Source organism: Ahaetulla prasina, chromosome 10, assembly GCF_028640845.1.
Source record: "Ahaetulla prasina isolate Xishuangbanna chromosome 10, ASM2864084v1, whole genome shotgun sequence".
NCBI lineage: Eukaryota > Metazoa > Chordata > Lepidosauria > Squamata > Colubridae > Ahaetulla > Ahaetulla prasina.
Window position 1 is genome coordinate 28,236,314 of NC_080548.1, and position 19,869 is coordinate 28,256,182.

The 19,869-nt window shown below is 46.2% G+C and overlaps 1 long non-coding RNA gene across 1 annotated transcript; it reads left to right on the top strand.

Moving 5' to 3' along the window:
* Positions 1–6,610: 6,610 nt before the first annotated feature.
* LOC131204139 (uncharacterized) lies at positions 6,611–8,351 on the top strand. The gene is made up of 3 exons (XR_009156537.1): positions 6,611–6,746; positions 7,178–7,241; positions 8,277–8,351. It is a non-coding gene; the product is annotated as an uncharacterized LOC131204139 (long non-coding RNA).
* The last annotated feature ends 11,518 nt before the right edge of the window (positions 8,352–19,869 follow it).

Sequence of the window (19,869 nt, forward strand, 5' to 3'; positions counted from 1 at the left end):
ATGAGGTAAGTACTGCACATGTAGTAACCACAACTGGGACGGGAACATTTAAGCAAGGTAGTCATTAAGTAAGACATGAGATGATCTTGATTTGCAACTTTTCCTGTTGGCTACCCCACTGACCTTGTTTGTCAGAAGGCAGCTGAGGAGGTTGCAGATGGAGAACACATGACCCTGGGATGCTGACCCATCATAAATGCAAGTCAAGTACCCAGATTGTGATTACATGATTGTGGGGAATGCTGCAATGGACATAAGTGTGAGGACCAGTCATAAGCCACTTTGTTAGTGCCATTGTAACTTTGAAGAGTTGTTGAATGAATGGTTGTAAGTATAGAATCACTTTAATAAGGCCGGGTAATTGAGGAAGTGTCACATCATCTGGGCCAGATTTTCTGAGTTATTTCCCTGGGTTTGGAGAAGCAGTTTATATTCTTTGATTAAACTTACTTTAAGGCCCAAGTAGTTATTACTAGACACAATCCGTTCTAAACAAACATATTTTATTAGAACAGTCCAGATTAAGTCCAAAACAAATCCTTCAGAAAAAGTCCTTCGGCCTTATCACAAACCTTTGTCTTCTTTGGCACCCTGGCAAGGGCTTTTCTTGGCAAAACCCCCACAAAGTTCAGAAACAGGAGAGAAGAAACAACTGGAGCAACGTTGCTTGAGCAAAGCTGGCTGAGGAACTCTGGGAGTTGAAGTCCACAAGTCTTAAAAGAGCCAAGTTTGCAGACCCCTGCTCTAGGGCAGTGCTGGTGAATCTTTTCGGTACCGAGTGCCCAAACCGGAACACACGTGTGTATGTGTGTGCATGTGCGTGCGCCGGAGTGCCCGAAACCCAAAGACCAGCTAGCCGGTGCGTGCATGCCTATTTTTTGGGCGTTTGGGGCTGTTTTTTGGGCCATTTTCAGACCACTTTTCAGGCCAAAAACTGCCTGAAAAAAGCAGCCTGTTTTTGGCCATTTTTCGGGCAGTTTTCTGACGCTCTGGCATCCACAAAGACCGTCTGGCCGGCGCACATGCGCATGCTGGAAACAGAAGAGCAGCTGGCAACAGCACGTGTGCCCACAGAGAGGGTGCTGTGTGCCACCTCTTGCACACTTGCCATAGGTTCGCCATCACAGCTCTAGGGCCTGGTGGTTTCGACTCCAATCTGAATTCAAACGCGGGTTTTATTTTCCGGTTATCCGTTCTGTTTCTTAAGCGTATGTATTTTGGAAACTTTCCTTGCAAACTGAAATTACGGCTGTACGTGCACACCCAAAACTCCTTTGTTCGCAAGCCTCTCAGGTGACCAAAAGTCTAGACATGTACAGACTGATCCTGTCCTGCAAAACCTTTTGGTTCGGCTTGGCTGCAAACAACTGGAGAGGGGGGAGAAATACCTTGAAAGATTTGAAAGTATGCGGCACTTTAAAAACACTGTTGATGCAGTCAGAGTCGATACAGGCAAAAGAAAACACAAGGATTACTGTGTCCCGGGCTCTGTTAAAAGTGGCTTGCAACAGCAAGTAGCTTTTAAGAAGCTGTGCACAATGTTTATTTAAGAGATATATCACCGGGATCATTGTCAATAGGCAAAGGTCAAGATGTATGGCAATAAAAGGCACTTTAAATTTCTTAACAATGAATCGCTTGTATACACAGTTTGCTGTGTGAAGTCACAGGGTTGTTTTTTTTTGTTTTAATCATGCCACAGTCTAAAAAGGTGAGATGGATCCTGCAATGTGGATGTAGACCAGGGGTCTCCAACCTTGGCAACTTGAAGACTTGTGGACTTCAACTCCCAGAGTTCCTCAGCCAACAAAGCTGGCTGAGTAACTCTGGGAGTTGAAGTCCACAAGTCTTCAAGTTGCCAAGGTTGGAGACCCCCGATTTAGGCAATACCTGGATCGGTGTAACGTACCTTGCACATCCTGAGTAATCAGTCCTCAATCTTCAATTTGGGGAATCTTAGTTGAAATCCATGTATTGATTTTGCCTTGAAATGGAAATTGAAATCCAAAATCTTGGAAGATTGATGTTCTCAAATGCCTAGAGGGCTACCCTGTAAGCATTTGAGAACATGAACCCTCTAAGTTTTTTTGAGCCAATTTGCCAAGCACGACAGATGTTAAATGAACCATGCCCAATTTTACGGGGCCCCCCCTCTTTTTTTGGCCACGGTTGTAAAACAGGTAGCACAGTTGTTAAGCGAATCCAGCTTCCCCCATACACTTTCTTTGTCGATCACATGACATACACACACACCCCGATGCAACCATTGTAATTACACGCCGGTTGCCGAGCGCCCAAATTTTAATCACACGATTGCAGGGATGCTGCAGTGGTCATAAGCACAAGGTCCAGATGTAGGTCACTTTTATTTCCAGTGCTGCTGTAACTTTAAACAGTTGCTAAACGAACAGTTGCAAGTATTCCTGTAAACAATTTCAAAATTTTGGGGGGTGGGGTTTCCCTTGAAATTAAAAGACAATCAAGAGAATTGCTACCAATGCCTGGAAACAATAGCTGCCCCCCCCCAGCCAATCGGTTCTGGGTCTTGGCAGAGGCCCAACCTTGCTGCATTCCAGAACTGGTCCTGCAACATCCTCCCTGTAATTTTTCCAAACAAACTCTATTGATGCTGTAAATGGCCGTCTCGGAATGACGGAACTCGGTTCCATTTATATCATATTTTCCACTTCGCTTTCTTTTGTGATTTTTTTTATGACCTGCCCCCAGCTGGAAGGAGGAGAGGGGGGAAGAAAAAAACAACCCTTGCGCTGAAGTCTACAAAGAAGCAGAGGTGGGATTTGTGCCATGTTGAGCCAAGATTCGAATCTTGCCTTCCTTTTATCGGCAAAACAGAATTGTTCGCTCTTCGTGCCCACACACTGGCTGAAGGGAAGTTCACGAAAAAACGTACAGGCCTCACATCAGGAACCAGCTGTAGTCAAAGCCCAGTGTTTGAGGTTAGGGAATTTAAAAAGACTCTTGTGTATTACAAAGCAATCCGGCAGCACCAATTCCTGTTAACACATCTTATTTAAAAAGCAGAAACTTCTACAGGGTCCGGATTCAGAGAAACAGGCTAGGGCCGGGATGCCGAATCTATGGCATGTGTGCCAGAGGTGGCACGCGAGCCGTCACCCCAGATTAGCTCCACTGCACATACATGTGTGCCTCCCATCGGCCTGCCGGTCTTCGGGTCTATGCTGCGCATGCACGGGGGGCATGGCGCATGCGGGGGGGCTGTGTGCGCAGGCGCAGGGTGAATGCATGGTGGACGCGGAAGTATGCACGGGGTGGGGCATGTATGGGAGTGTAAACACGGGGCCAGGCGTGTGTAGGTGGTGCACACATGTGCGGTGCCCGCTCAAGCACTGAATTTTGGGGGTTTGGGCACATGCGTGTGCATTCGGGCACGTGCATGCACGCTTTGGGCACTCAGTCCGGGAAAGGTTAGCCATCACTGGGCTAGGCTAAAATGGAGTTGGGTAAGGGGTGCAGTTCAGCACGCTGGGTGAACCGTCCTTCTGTTAAGTAGGAAAGGGGCTTGACCAGAAGGCTGGATCTCTGGGTTACTTTGGGTGAGACCCTCTCAGACCAACCTACCTTACAAGGTCGTTGTCACAGGGAATTAAGAGCAAAGGGTGCCCCTTGAGCATGACATGGTGATCAAATAAATAGTTTGGCTATCACAAGTTAGATGCAGCCAGTATGCGACTCACGGTACTTTAGATCAGGGGTCTCCAACCTTGGTCCCTTTAAGACTTGTGGACTTCAACTCCCAGAGTTCCTCAGCCAGCTTTTGCTGGCTGAGGGACTCTGGGAGTTGAAGTCCACAAGTCTTAAAGGGACCAAGGTTGGAGACACCTGCTTTAGATATGTCTCCTGTACCATTTGCTGGCCCTGCCATGGTTGAAGGATCTCAGACATGGTGCCCTCTGGGAAATTTCTCTCAGGAATCAGTCTGCTAATTCATGTAGTGACTGTTAAAAATTTACAACAGCACGGAAAAAAGTGACTTACAACTGGTCTTCGTACTTACCACCTTCGCAGCATCCCCAGGATCATGCGATCAAAATACTTGGCAACCGACTCATATTTATGACGGTTGCCGTGTCCAGGGGTGACAAGGTCACCTTTTGTGACCTCCTGACAAGCGAAGTCAATATGGACAGCCCGGTTCACTTAACGACTGTGTTACTAACTTAACAACTGCAGGGATTTACTGAACAACTGTGGCCAGAAAGGTCAGGGAAATGGGGCAGAACTCCCTTCTGGCTTAGCAATTGGAGTTTTGGGCTCATCTGTGATCGTATGTTGAGGACTACCTGCCATGTTAAGCTGAGGGAGTTCCCTGGGTGATTTAAATCTATAGTATAGATTTAAAGTATATGGATGATCTGGTTTGCATTTGACATTCCTAAAAGAGGAACGTTAATACATTAATATCCTTTCCCAGTCTATATTCATATGAACATAAGGGAAGGTGGTGATTTATCTGAGTACAAGAGAAGAATTTTGGTATGGCTTGATTTTAAAACTGAGAAGGTAGGATTCTATCATCCTTAAATCCCAGCTTCTTATATATATATCTAGAAAACATCAAATCATCAGCCAGCCAATCTACCTTGCAGGGATGTTGTCGTGGGGCAAATATGGGGAGTGGGGGATATACACCTTTTGGGAGTCCTAGCGCAGGGTCTCCAACCTTGGTCCCTTTAAGACTTGTGGACTTCAACTCCCAGAGTTCCTCAGCCAGCTTTTGCTAGCTGAGGAACTCTGGGAGTTGAAGTCCACAAGTCTTAAAGGGACCAAGTTTGGACACCCCTGAAATAGGATGTACTAAGCAACATAAAACAGAGAATTTTTACTGCTTTTTATTAATATAAGAAACCTACATCTGAGGTGTCTTAACGGCAACTTTTAAGACCTTTGGTTCAACTCCCAGAATTCCCCATGGTTGGCTGGGGAATTCTGGGAGTAGAAACCTGCAGGTCTCAAAGTCGCTACAAGTGGTCACCCCTGCAACTAGACTCTTCTTCCTATTTTGCCTGCCAGACTCTCCCATACAAATCAATTGTGTCTGCTTATTTTGACTAGCTTGCGTTTACTCCTCCCGAATGGATTAGGATCATCCATCAATCCTTGACAATGACCTCTGTGAATGTATGAACCCAGTTACCCAGACTGTAATAATCACCACAAGGCGGGTCGTGACAATCAATTACACCACAGGGCCGTTGGTCGTGACAATCGATTACATCCAAGGCAGGCAAAAACTTGCTGGTGGCAGGCAGCAAGAGCCCACTGCTAAATTACTGTAGTAATTTATAAACCAGAATCACTTCGCTAGTCGAAGGGAAAAACAGCGACATACAGAGAGATTCAGGGAGAAGAAAAAAACGTGTGAAAGAAAAAAACCTCAAAGGTGGTTTGTTGTTTTTTTTCAAGAGGCAACTGGACTTTCTGGTTCTTCTTTGAAGATGTTTCGCTTCTCATCCCAAGAAGCTTCTTCGGCTCTGAAGAAGCTTCTTGGACGAGAAGCATAAAAGTCATCCAAGAAAAACCAGAAAGTCCAGTTGTCTCTTGAAAAAAAAAAAAAGGCACCTTTGGGACAACCATGACCTGGACCAGGGGTCTCTAACCTGGGCAACTTTAAGTCTTGTGGACTTCAACTCCCAGAATTCCTCAGCCAGCTATGTTGAAGTCCACAAGTCTTAAAAGTTGCCAAGGTTGGAGACCCCTGACCTGGACGACTGAGACTCTCCATAGCCGCGTGAAAGGGTCATTCCGCCCCTCCGACCTTCTCAAACCTTGAGAAAGACCCCCCACCCGCCCACCCACCCGGGGCAGAAAAGCCCACGATGGCTGCATTCACACAACCCCCATCCCCACCCCCCACCCCTTCCGTATTAACCCGATTGCTGGGTCCGCAGAACCGGCTCTCTACCCATCCCGCCGGGCTTCATCATCTGCAGCCGCAAAGGAGCGCCTGTTTGGGGGGGGACCCGCGCACCAAGAAGCGCGGCTCTCCCAGCTCAGCGCTTTGCTTCTTCGGGCTAATTGCTGGCCGGCAGGAGGCGCCGCGAAGCCAGCGCACCGGGGCTGCAGCAAAGCGTCCTGCCTAGGCTAGCTAGCTAGCTGGCTGGCTGGTTGGTTGGTTGGCTGGCTGAGAAAAGCCAGCAAAGCGGGGCAAGGCGAGCCGACGGGAGCCGTTTGCCTGGGCTGCGTGCGAGCTGCGGAGCCGGCCCGGGCTTGCATTTCCCGCGCCCCTCGCCCGGGGCAAAAGCAAAGGAGGGCGATGCCAACTGGCAGGCTCCCCAGGGCGGCGGCGGCGGCGGCGGCAAGATTTCACAGCAGCTGTTTTTAGCGCCTGCTGCTGCTGCTGTTGCTGTTGCTGCTGCTTCTAATTCAGCCGCAGGAACAAACTTTCTGGCTATTTCGGCAACGGCCGGAGTCACAAGGCGCCCAGCCCTCCTTTCTAAGTTTAAGCCTCCGCGCTAACTCCTTCTTTTCCTCCTTCGCTTCTTCCTAAAGTCGACCCCGCCCTGGAGCTAAATATAATCGCCTTCCCTTCCTTTTCCTCCTCTCCCTGCCTCTGTCGGGACCCTGCCCGGCGGCCGGTTCCTGAGTCGCCTTTCGGAGCTCGCCGGGGCCAAAGTCCGGGGTGGGTGGGAGGAGGTCCAGGTTCCCAGTTGAGGGGAGGGGGTCCCTGTTGCTTTCCTCGCGACCCCCCGCCTCTTCCTGGCTCTGTAAGTGCCTTTATTATGATACTCTCCTTTTCTTCGCCCCTGCTTTTTTTTGGGGGGGGAGGGAGGGGGCTGGGGGGGGGTCTCTTGACTCTTATGGAGCAATTATTGGGCTTGCCTCTCCTTTGGGCGGTCCTGGATGAAAACCCTTCTTTTGGGGCGAGGGGGGGGAGCAATGCGAAAGGGGTTTAACAGGGGAAGGGCAGGGATGTACTTTGATGCTTGTGGCTTCTTGATGGGGATGAGCAGTGACATCAAGACGACTTCTGTAAAGGATATTAGAAGGACAAGCCTTGGGGTTGTCCTTCTAATCTCCTAGCGCCGTTTGTCCCCAAAACCAATAGTTTTAAAAGCAGGATGGAATTCAAGGAAGGGGTTTCTTAATTGAGAAAAAAGAGGGTTTGGGTCTCTAAAGTCCTTTATCCCTCCTGCAGCCGGTGCTGACAAAGTGGCTGTCCTCACTCACTCACCCTTTGGATAACCACTTAACCGAACTAGGTTAGTGAAAAGGGGAAAAAAATTTTTTTTAAGGGAGCCCGTTTTAAATCTGAACGTGTGTGTGTGTGTGTGTGTGTGTGTGTGTGTGTGTGTGTGTGTGTGTGCCGAGCCAAAGCTGTTTTTACTCTTTGCGTGGCGAAGTGGATTGAGTTTAAAAAAAGAAAGCGCCTGAAACTTCATATGTGCCACATCTGCCAGGAGAACATCTTTGTTTTTAATCTGTTTTAGAGCTAGATAAAAAAATCTTAACGCTGCCCCCCGTAAGGAAGATTTATTTTCTTCTGATTTTAATCGCAGATTGGACAGGAGATTTTTGTCCCATATACGCCCTGTGTGTGTGTATGCACACTTGCATCACTTGCCTATGGTCACCCAGTAAATAAGGAGGGCATATATAGACATCAGAATAACAGAATTGGAAGGGACCTTGGAGGTCTTCTAGTCCAACCCCCTGCTCAAGCAGGAGAACCTATATCATTCCAGGCAAATGATTGTCCAGTCTCTTCTTAAAAACCTCCAGTGTTAGAGCCCCCACAATTTCTGGTGGCAAGTCGTTCCACTGGTTAATTGTTTTCACTGTCAGGAAATTTCTCCTTAGTTCTAGGTTGCTTCTCTCCTTGATTAGTTTCCACCCATTGCTTCTTGTTCTACCCTCAGGTGCTTTGGAGAATAGCTTGACCCCCCCACTCTTCTTTGGGGCAGCCCCCCCCCCCCCCGATATTTAGGCTATCATGTCATCCTGAGTCCTTCTTTCCACTTTTCATCTCGCCTCATGGTGAGATGGGCAGCAAACAAACTTAATAAAGAAAAAAGGTAAAATAAAAATATTTGAAGCAGAGCTGGGGAAACACCACCACTATTGACTTTAATGAGACTGACTTCTGAGTAGATGCACAACGGTTAAGGCCTGAAAATCATGTTCTTGATCCTTTTAGTTGCTCTAAACTGCCAGTCGCTCGAGAATAAGCACACCTGCATTTCCGGGATCTGCATTTCAGGATGTCTGCCTCAGTTTCTCCCTCTTTTTACTGGTAGGACTTTGCTAGAATCCCGGCTGTAGCAGCCCCTGCCCTACGTGGATGCTCCACAGATGTGCTGGATGACAGCCAGGATTCTCCAAAAGGAGCTTAACACATCTGGAAATTCGAGCTCGTTTATTATGAGAATAGATTTTATGGTTTGTATGGTATGAATTCAGTCAGTCAGCCAGGACTTGTATGAAAGGAAGTGTTAAGATTTTTGAAGCTACGAAATACAGGTAATCCTCAGTTTACAACTATTTGTTTGGTGACTGTTCGAAGTTACAACGGCACTGAAAAAAGTGACTTACAGCCGGTTTTCACACACTTACAACCGCTGTAGCATCCCCCATGGCCATCCGATCAAAAATTTGGACACTTGGCAACTGGTATATATTTATGGTGGTTGCAGTGTCATGTGATCCCCATTTGTGTCCGTCTGACAAGCAAAGTCAACGGGGGGAAAACTCGATTTACTTAGGAAACGTGTTACTAACTGAAACAAGGGCAGTGATGCACTTAAAAACCATGGCACAAAAGGTCGTAAAGTGAAGGCAACGTTCAATTAACAACTGTCTTGCTTAGCGACAGAAATTCTAGGCTCGGTTGTGGTCGTATGTTGAGGATTACCAGTACAGGGAGAGCTAAATCAATTACAGGTAGTCCTCGAGTTACAACAGTTCTTTTAGTGTCCATTCAAAGTTACAACGGCACTGAAAAAAAAGTAACTTAGGATCATTTTTCACACTTAACGACCATTGCAGCATCCCTGTGGTTATGTGATTTACATTCGGGTACTTGACAACTGACTCATATTTATGACGGTCGCAGCATCCCGGGTCATTCTTGATGATCTATTCTTTTATGTACACTGAGAGCCTATGCACCAAGACAAATTCTTTGTGTGTCCAATCACACTTGGCCAATAAAAAATTCTATTCTATTCCTATTCCTATTCCTACTCCTGTCCTGTCCTGTCCTATCCTATCCTATCCTATCCTATCCTATCCTATCCTATCCTATCCTATCCTATCCTATCCTATCCTATTCTTATTCCTATTCCTATTCCTATTCCTATTCCTATTCCTATTCCTACTCCTGTCCTGTCCTGTCCTATCCTATCCTATCCTATCCTATCCTATCCTATCCTATCCTATTCTTATTCCTATTCCTATTCTTATTCCTATTCCTATTCCTATTCCTATTCCTATTCCTATTCCTATTCCTACTCCTGTCCTGTCCTGTCCTATCCTATCCTATCCTATCCTATTCTTATTCCTATTCCTATTCCTATTCCTATTCCTATTCTTATTCCTATTCCTATTCTTATTCCTATTCCTATTCCTATTCCTATTCCTATTCCTACTCCTGTCCTGTCCTGTCCTATCCTATCCTATCCTATCCTATCCTATCCTATCCTATCCTATCCTATCCTATCCTATCCTATCCTATTCTTATTCCTATTCCTATTCCTATTCCTATTCCTATTCCTATTCCTACTCCTGTCCTGTCCTATCCTATCCTATCCTATCCTATCCTATCCTATCCTATCCTATCCTATCCTATCCTATTCTTATTCCTATTCCTATTCCTATTCCTATTCCTATTCCTATTCCTATTCCTATTCCTATTCCTACTCCTGTCCTGTCCTATCCTATCCTATCCTATCCTATCCTATCCTATCCTATTCCTATTCCTATTCCTATTCCTATTCATTCCTATTCCTATTCCTGTCCTGTCCTGTCCTGTCCTATCCTATCCTATCCTATCCTATTCTTATTCCTATTCCTATTCCTATTCCTATTCCTATTCTTATTCCTATTCCTATTCTTATTCCTATTCCTATTCCTATTCCTATTCCTATTCCTACTCCTGTCCTGTCCTGTCCTATCCTATCCTATCCTATCCTATCCTATCCTATCCTATCCTATCCTATCCTATCCTATCCTATCCTATCCTATTCTTATTCCTATTCCTATTCCTATTCCTATTCCTATTCCTATTCCTACTCCTGTCCTGTCCTGTCCTATCCTATCCTATCCTATCCTATCCTATCCTATCCTATCCTATCCTATTCTTATTCCTATTCCTATTCCTATTCCTATTCCTATTCCTATTCCTATTCCTATTCCTATTCCTATTCCTATTCCTACTCCTGTCCTGTCCTATCCTATCCTATCCTATCCTATCCTATCCTATCCTATTCCTATTCCTATTCCTATTCCTATTCCTATTCCTATTCCTATTCCTATTCCTACTCCTGTCCTGTCCTGTCCTATCCTATCCTATCCTATCCTATCCTATTCCTATTCCTATTCCTATTCCTATTCCTATTCCTATTCCTATTCCTATTCCTACTCCTGTCCTATCCTATCCTATCCTATCCTATCCTATCCTATCCTATCCTATCCTATCCTATCCTATCCTATTCTTATTCCTATTCCTATTCCTATTCCTATTCCTATTCCTATTCCTATTCCTACTCCTGTCCTGTCCTATCCTATCCTATCCTATCCTATCCTATCCTATCCTATCCTATTCTATGTGATCCCCTTTTGCGACCCACTGTCAAGCAAGGCCAATGGGGAAGCCGGATTCATTTAACCACCGGGTTACTAATGTAACAACTGCAGTGACTCACTTAACAACCGCGGCAAGAAAAGTCGTAAAATGGGGCAAAACTCACTTAAGAAATTTCTCACTTAGCAACAGAAAGCCTGGGCTCAGTTGTGGACGTAAGTTGAGGACTACCTGTATTATTATTATTATTTTTATTTTTTTTATTTTTTTGTAAAACATAAAACAATCATTTTGAACAGAGTATCAGTCAGGTACATCTTTAAACAAACTTCTACCTGTATTATGATCACCAAACCGATGGTTTTCCTGATTAGAAAGGAGTTGCTATTTGGATATGCTTAGGATCTCTCCCGAAAAACACTCCCAAAGTGTTCCTAAAATGCACCAGACATCCTTTTTACCCTGTAATGAAGAAACCACAAGCAATCTCAGATCCGTTTTGGTTAAGGGCAGGGGGTCTCCAACCTTGGCAACTTGAAGACTTGTGGACTTCAACTCCCAGAGCTCCTCAGCCAGCTTTGCTGGCTGAGGGACTCTGGGAGTTGAAGTCCACAAGTCTTCAAGTTGCCAAGGTTGGAGACCCCTGGTTTAGGGAACTCTGGGAGTTGAAATCCACAAGTCTTCAAGTTGCCAAGGTTGGAGACCCCTGGTTTAGGGAACTCTGGGAGTTGAAGTCCACAAGTCTTCAAGTTGCCAAGGTTGGAGACCCCTGGTTTAGGGAACTCTGGGAGTTGAAGTCCACAAGTCTTCAAGTTGCCAAGGCTGGAGACCCCTGGTTTAGGGAACTCTGGGAGTTGAAGTCCACAAGTCTTCAAGTTGCCAAGGTTGGAGAGCCCTGGTTTAGGGAACTCTGGGAGTTGAAGTCCACAAGTCTTCAAGTTGCCAAGGTTGGAGACCCTCGGTTTAGGGCACAAGATTCTGGATCAAAGGATCAACTCATCTTAGAGAGGTTTTAAACCTAACAAGGGGTTTGAGTGACTTTTATTTCTAACTGAAGCTTTGCCTGTCCTTTGTGTCATCTCCCCACTCGCCCTTCCTGAGAGACAGCCCTGCCTACAGGTGGTCCTCGACTTACAACCACAACCGAGCCCCAAATTTTTGGTGGCTAAGTGAAACCTTTGTGAAGTGAACCTCACCCCCACCTTACGACCTTTGATGCCACAGTCGTTAAGTGAATCACTGTCGTTGTTCAGTTAGTCACGCGGTTGTTAAGCGAACCCAGCTTCCCCATTGATTTGGCTTGTCAGAAGGTCACCAAAGGGGATCACACGACCCCGGGATACTGCGACCGTCATAAATATGAATCAGTTGCCCAGACACCCGAATTTTGATCCCATGACCACAGGGAGGCTACAACGGTCGTAAGTGCGAAAAATGAAGTCAACTTTTTTAGGGCCGTTGTGACTTTGAACGGTCACTAAAGCAGGGGTCTCCAACCTTGGCAACTTTAAGGCTTGTGGACTTCAACTCCCAGAGTTCCTCAGCCAGCAAACTCCCAGAACTCTGGGAGTTGAAGTCCGCAAGTCTTAAAGTTGCCAAGGTTGGAGACTCCTGCACTTAGGGAACTGTTTTAAGTGGAGGACTACCTACCTTATCTTCTCCTCAGAGTTTCTCAACTTCAGTAACTTTTAAGAAGGGTGGACTTCAACTCCCGGAATTCCACAGCCAGCTAGTTTTTATGGGATGGGATCAGTGGTGGAATTCAAATTTTTTTACTACCGGTTCTGTGGGCGTGGCTTAGTGGGCATGGCGGGGGAAGGATATTGCAAAATCTCCATTCCTAACCCACTCTGGGGCCAGCCAGTGGTGGCATTTGCCAGTTCTCCGAACTACTCAAAATTTCCGCTACCGGTTCTCCAGGACCTGCTGAATAGTACCCCGGCATGGCATGGCATGGCATGGCATGGCATAGAAGAAAATAGAATAGAATAAGAGTAGAATATAACACAACAGAATAGAATAAGAGTAGAATATAACAGAACAGAATAGAGTAGAATACAGAATGGAACAGAACAGAACAACAGAACAGAAATCATAGGACTGGAAGGGCCCTATTCTAATAATTTTTCTTAACTTTGGCAACTTGAAGATCCACTAGACTGTGCTGGCTCGGGAATTCTGGGAGTTGAAGTCCGCCCATCTTTATATTTATTTATTTAATTATTTATTTATTTATTTGATTTTTATTTGATTTATTTTTAAAGTTGGTTTAGATGAAAGGGATGCCGTTCGGAACCCTCACTTGGGAAACACACGCAAACACAGAGAACAGGGTTGCAGAATCTGCTGGTTGACTTCCCGGCCCACCTGTCAATGAGGAAAGGGGTGCTTCAAAGCGGCAGCCGGACGCTGGCCCGCTGTCAACCCACCCACCCACCCGCCATGTGCACAAGACCTGCCTGGCCGCAAACTTCCCACCAGATAATTATAGAGAGAATAATGCTGCATTATTTATAAAGCTGACTATTTATAACGCGGGCCCAGAAGATGTGGCACCAGACCTCAGTGGCGGTGGATTGGCCTTCAGAAGGATGACACCCCATCCCCCCCACTCACACACACACACACACACACACACACACACACACACACACACACACACACAGAGCTTTCACCCTCTCCAGGCTCAAGGGCAGAACAGGGCACGCAAGGTCCCCCCCGTAAAAGGATCTTTCCCTTGCAATGAAAGGCTGCACGAAAATTAAAAAAAATAATAATAATTCAAGGGAACCAGAGGTCAAGATTTGCAGGGGGACAAAGGGGGAGAGGGATAGTTGTGTGGAGTGGGGTCTTCCATTGCTGGTCCTTGTATAGCCTCTCTCCCTCCCCTTCCCCTAAATACACGGATTCCCCCCACCTTCTTTTCATTCCATTCTCCCCCCCCCCCCGAGTTGTCCCTTTTCATGCCTGGGGAGATAGTTTCCATATTTTGGCTTGCTTCCCCCAGCAGATTGGTCGCCAGGGGTCAGCGGCAGGGGCAGGGGCAGGACCCAGCATTCCCACATTCTCTTTAAACAGGTGCTGGAGCACAAACATCAGTTAACCCTTCGGATGCTGTGCCCGGCCTCCCCTTCTTCTCTTCCCTTCTCTTTTCTTTGTTCCTAGAGATGGTAAAGAAGAATTCGAACCGGGACGTTCCAGGCGCTCTCCTCTATCAATGGGGTTTCCTTTCCAGAGAGACCCACAGAGACACCCCCCCAAAAAAGTGTTCGAAAATAAAACAAGTTAGGTAGTCCTTCAATTAACAACCCCTTCCGTTGAGCGACCGTTCAAAGTTACAATGGTACAGGTAGTCCTCGACTTCTATCTGGTTGTAAAATGGGGCAACGTTTGCTTTTAAAAACTGCCTGGCTTAAATTTGGGGCTCAGTAGGAAGGAGAGTTGGATTCCCACCACGGGACAAACGGTCGCAGAAGTTGATGGGAGTTGGCCGAAATGGCAAAAGTGACCGCTTAGATTAAAGAAAAGGCCAGAAGTTATTTTTGTTTCTATATGGAAACCGCTTCTGAACTTCATGCTTGAGGTGGAAAAGAATGAAACTTTGATTTTGGGTTTTACGGATTAGACTGATAGGTCTTTATAGAAATGGTTTGTTCATATTATTATGGAAAAGCAAAAAGCTGTGATTTGACGTTAATGCCTTATTTTACTATAACAGAGTTGGAAGTCAATGCTTCTCTTTCTTTCTTTCTTTCTTTCTTTCTTTCTTTCTTTCTTTCTTTCTTTCTTTCTTTTCCCCCCCTCACTTCTCTTTCCCCTTTCGCCTGCTCCCCTCACTGCTCCTCTATTTACTTTCGCATTTTGTCTTTTACGATACTCTATAATTCAATTTTAAAAAATGTTTACGAGAAATTTGGGGCTTAGTTGTGGTCGTTAAGTCGAGGACTACCTATCCAAGCACCGCTCATCGGCTGAAAGAGACCCAATCTTCCACTCCCTTCCTGTTTTCAGGGAAGAAAAGAACTTTTGGAAACCAGGAAAGAGGCTGGGTAGAATTCAGGGATCGTACAAAATGCCCATGAACCCCATTGGAAACCGGGGAGGAGAGGGTTCATAAGCCTCCTCCCGCTTTTACCTGGAGTTTGTCCTTGTGAGGTCTTCCCAAACCAACCTCATCACAAAGATGTGTATCTATCTTTGTGGGCTGGGAAGAAGAGACGGCTGAGTGCAGCCGGAGATCAGTTGTTTATTTCTAGAGATTGATGTACTAGACTTGAGCTGCGCTGTGAGAATTGCCAGCTTTCCTGTCGCTTGAAATTCCCCCCTTCTTCAACCTGCTGCCCTCCAGTTGTGTCCTGGCCTAAAATTCCTGCCATTCCGAAGTCAGCAGGATTGCAGAAGGCTGCAAATTACAATCCATCTGTAGGACGAGTCTGTTCCAAAGGGTGACATTATATATAGGAGAGGAGGGAGGGAGGGAGGGAGGGAGGGAGGGAGGGAGGAAGGAAGGAAGGAAGGAAGGAAGGAAGGAAGGAAGGAAGGAAGGAAAGAAAGAAAGAAAGAAAGCACAGTGACACACTTGTTATAGTGCAATATTGCAAGGTAACTCTGCTCACAGTCAGGAGTTCGATCCTGACCGGCTCAAGTTTGACTGAGCCTTTCGCCCTTCCGAGATGGGTAAAATGAGGACCCAGATTGTTGCGGGCAATAGCCTGACTCTGTAAACCGCTTAGAGAGGGCTGTAAAGTACTGTGAAGTGGTATATAGGTGCTATTGCTAGTGCTACTGGTAAAGGCCAATCCTTTGCAGCTCTTCCATGTGTTGCCAGCTCAGGGGTCAATTGCAGATTGACGTTACTGGCAAAGATTTCCAGGCCCAAAGCATAAATGCTGGTGGTTTGAAACAGGAATGATTTTTCTGCAGGGCCCCAGCAGTAGGTGAAATAAAAGAAAGGTATTGTATGTCATTATTGAAGGTCGGTGGTCGCTTATTAAAAGGCGATGAGAAGGAAGAGCAACGGGCTCAGCATTCCAGGGTGCGATTTCACTTTTAAACGATACGTTTTTCTCCGCTGCTAAGTCGAAGGGCTCTTTCCCCCATCTTTTTTGTGATCCCAGGTAGTCCTCGAATTACGACCGTTCCTCTAGCCACGTAAGTTTGAAGTTACGACGGTGCTGGGGAAAAAATGACTTATGACCTGTTATATTATGACCATCATAGCATCCCCCCGGGGTCACATGATCAAAATTTGGGCACTTGGCAACTGGCATGTATTTACGATGGTTATAATTTCCCAATGTCACACTTGTAGCATTCGGTCAGAATAGAGTTGGAAGCAGTGATGGAATTCAAATTTTTTTACTACTGGTACTGCAGGAATGGCTTGGTAGGCGTGGTGTGGCTTGGTGGGCATGGCAGGGGAAGGGTACTGCAAAATCTCCATTCCCACCCTACTCCAGGGGAAGGATACTGCAAAATCCCCATTCCCCCCCACTCCAGGGGAAGGATATTCCAAAATCCCCATTCCCTCCCCACTCCAGGGGAAGGATACTGCAAAATCCACCTTCCCACCCCACTCCAGGGGAAGGATACTGCAAAATCCACCTTCCCACCCCACTCCAGGGGAAGGATACTGCAAAAATCTCCATTCCTACCTCCAGGAAGGATACTGTAAAATCCCATTCACTCCCACTCCAGGGGAAGGATACTGCAAAATTTCCATTCCCTCCCCACTCCAGGGGAAGGATATTGCAAAATCCCCATTCCCACCCACTCCAGGGGAAGGATACTGCAAAATCCACCTTCCCACCCCACTCCAGGGGAAGGATACTGCAAAATCCACCTTCCCACCCCACTCCAGGGGAAGGATACTGCAAAAATCTCCATTCCTACCCCACTCCAGGGAAAGGATACTGTAAAATCCCCATTCACTCCCCACTCCAGGGGAAGGATACTGCAAAATTTCCATTCCCTCCCCACTCCAGGGGAAGGATATTGCAAAATCCCCATTCCCACCCACTCCAGGGGAAGGATACTGCAAAATCCACCTTCCCACCCCACTCCAGGGGAAGGATACTGCAAAATCTCCATTCCCACCTCACTCCAGGGGAAAGATACTGCAAAATCCACCTTCCCACCCCACTCCAGGGGAAGGATACTGCAAAAATCTCCATTCCTACCCCACTCCAGGGAAAGGATACTGTAAAATCCCCATTTCCTCCCCACTCCAGGGGAAGGATATTGCAAAATCCCCATTCCCACCCGCTCCAGGGGAAGGATACTCCAAAATCCACCTTCCCACCCCACTCCAGGGGAAGGATACTGCAAAAATCTCCATTCCTACCCCACTCCAGGGGAAAGATACTGCAAATCCCCATTCCCTCCCCACTCTGGGGCCAGGCAGAGGTGGCATTTGCCGGGTCTCTGAACTACTCAAAATTTCTGCTACCGGTTCTCCAGAACCTGTCAGAACCTGCTGAATTTCACCCCTGGTTGGAAGGGAATTTAGAAGTCTTCTAGTCCAACCCCTTATACTATTTCAGAGAAGTGCAGTATCTTCTTTAAAAACCTCCAGTGATGAAGCACCCATAACTTTTGAAGGCAAGTTGTTCCACTGATTAATTGTTCTCACTGTCAGGAATTTTCTCCTTCGTTCTAGGTTGCTTCTCTCCTTGATCAGTTTCCACCCATTGTTTCTCGTCCTGCCTTCAGGTGCTTTAGAGAACAGCTTGACTCCCTCTTCTTTGGGGCAGCCCCTGAGATATCAGAAAACTGCTATCATGTCACCCCTAGTCCTTCTTTTCATTAAACTAGACATACCCAATTCCAGCAACCATTCAGCATTTGCATTCGTCCCAGTTGAGTGGCTGAGATGGCCCACTGCCACTATAGCGTTGATCATTGTTCCAAAAGTATACAGGCAATTCTTGAATTGGCCACAACTGAGACCAGAATTAATACTGCTAAGCAAGGCAGGTGAGCCGTGTCTGATTTTTACGACCTTTTTTGCCATTGGTTGTTGTAACTGAAACCCTTCAGTTGTTAAGCCTGGTCATTAAGTGAATCCAGTCTCCCCCCCACTACTGACTTTACATATCAGAGGCCAGGTGGGAAGATCATCAAGGGCAATGCTGTGACCCAGGAATACTGCCTCCATCATGTAAATTACATGCTGGTTGCTAAGCGCCAGAACTTTTTTTTTTTAGAATAGAATAGAATAGATTTTTTTATTGGCCAAGTGTGATTGGACACACAAGGAATTTGTCTTGGTACAGATTTATTTATTTATTTATTTATTTTATTAGATTTTTATACCGCCCTTCTCCCGAAGGACTCAGCCAAAATAAAATCCACAATATACACAATTAAAACAGAATTTAAAACAAGCATATTACAAAAGTGGCCAACATTTAAAAAGTTTAAAACACTAAAATTAATAAATAACCCCAATTAAAATTTAGTAAAACTTTTAAGCCAGTCCCGCTTGAATAAATAGATGCGTTTTCAGCTCACAGCGAAAAGTCCGAAGATCAGGCACTTGGCGTAAGCCAGGGGAAGTTCGTTCCAAAGCGTAGGAGCTCCAACAGAGAAGGCCCTACCCCTGGGGGCCGCCAGCCGACATTGTTTGGCGGACGGCACCCTGAGAAGACCCTCTCTGTGTGAGCGTACGGGTCAGTGGGAGGCATGCGGTAACAGCAGGCGGTCCCGTAAGTACCCGGGCCCTAAGCCATGGAGCGCTTTAAAGGTGGTAACCAGAATCTTAAAGCGCACCCGAAAGACCACAGGGAGCCAGTGCAGACTGCGCAGGAGCGGTGTTACATGGGAGCAACAAGTGGCTCCCGTTACTACTCGCGCAGCTGCATTCTGGACTAGCTGCAGCCTCCAGGTGCACTTCAAGGGCAGCCCCATGTAGAGAGCATTGCAATAATCCAAACGAGACGTGACCAGAGCGTGAGTGACCGTGCATAAGGCATCCCGGTCAAGGAAGGGGCGCAACTGGCGAACCAAGCGTAATTGGTGAAAGGCCCTCCTGGAGACGGCCGCCACATGATGCTCTCAGTGTACATAAAGATGCTCTCAGATGCTCTCAGTGTACATAAAAGAAAAGATACGTTCATCAAGGTTCAACATTTACAACACAATTGATGGTCAATATATCAATATAAATCATAAGGATTGCCAGCAACAAAGTTACAGTCATACAGTCATAAGTGGAAAGAGATTGGTGATGGGAACAATGAGAAGATTAATAGTAGTGCAGATTCAGTAAATAGTCTGACAGTGTTGATGGAATTATTTGTTTAGCAGAGTGATGGCCTTCGGGAAAAAACTGTTCTTGTGTCTAGTTGTTCTGGTGTGCAGTGCTCTATAGCGTCGTTTTGAGGGAAGGAGTTGAAACAGTTTATGTCCAGGATGCGAGGAGTCTGTAAATATTTTCACGGCCCTCTTCTTGATTCGTGCAGTATACAGGTTCTCCATGGAAGGCAGGTTGGTAGCCATTATTTTTTCTGCAGTTCTAATTATCCTCTGAAGTCTGTTTCTGTCTTGTTGGGTTGCAGAACCGAAACAGACAGTTATAGAGGTGCAAATGACAGACTCAATAATTCCTCTGTAGAACTGAATCGGCATTCATTTGATCATGGGGATGCTGCACGACGGTCACGGTCATAGAGTAAATCACTGTTTCAGTCCCGTTGTAACTTCGAACACTCGCTAAATGGCTGTAAGTCGAGGGATACCTCCTGTACTTTTGCAATGGTTTGTCTGTGGAGATCCTCAGTCATCCAGGTCACACGGTTGTCCCAAAGTGGTGGTGTTGTTTTTTCAGGATGCATCTGGACTTTCTTGTGTCTCTTTGAAGATGTTTTGCCTCTCATCCAAGAAGCCTCCTCAGCTCTGACTTGCAGTAGAGGGATTCAAATAATTTAACTACTGGTTCACCTAAACCAGCCCGAATCCCACCACTGCTGACTTGGATGAGAGGCAAAACGTCTTCAAAGAGAAGCAAGAAAGTCCAGTTGCATCCTGAAAAAACAACAACAACAACAAAAGACTTTTGGGACAACCGTGACCTGGATGACTTGAGAATC